Raw genomic sequence first — 519 nt, forward strand, 5'->3', positions numbered from 1 at the left:
TGGGTTCCTGAAACTCAGACCCTGGCACCTCCAGCCTTCGGGGTCTGTTTGTCCTTGGCCAGGCTAGGTCTTGGGCTAGGGCCCCCAGGGAGAAGCCGTCCTCCCCCCCGGGAGGGATGGGGAGCGCCCGATCGCCCTCCGGCGGCCGGCACGCCCAGAGGAGGCGCTCCATCCCGGAGGCCCACCCTTCCTTCCTCAGGAAAACCTGTGTTCTGATAAGGCCTCCAGTCTCTGGTTTTCAAAACCACCCCGGCACCAGGACCCCCTGGGGGAGGAGGGACCAGAGCCCCTTGCAGCCTGTGGCAGCTGGGGTGGGGACCGTCTTCTCCACGACCACTGCCGGGTGGTCAGGGCTGCCAGGTCTGGGGGCGGAGAGGCAGAGGCCGTCAGCCAGGTGGGATTCCCCCCCCCCAGGCGGGGCGGTCCTTCCCTCAAGCCGTCTTCGGCCCCTCAGCCTGGGTTTTTCCTCTGACCCTACCTGAGCCTACCCGGGGACGGGGGTGGGGGTGGGTGGGCAAG

The sequence above is a fragment of the Ailuropoda melanoleuca genome, chromosome 13 (genome assembly GCF_002007445.2).
Source record: "Ailuropoda melanoleuca isolate Jingjing chromosome 13, ASM200744v2, whole genome shotgun sequence".
NCBI classification, from domain to species: Eukaryota; Metazoa; Chordata; class Mammalia; order Carnivora; family Ursidae; genus Ailuropoda; species Ailuropoda melanoleuca.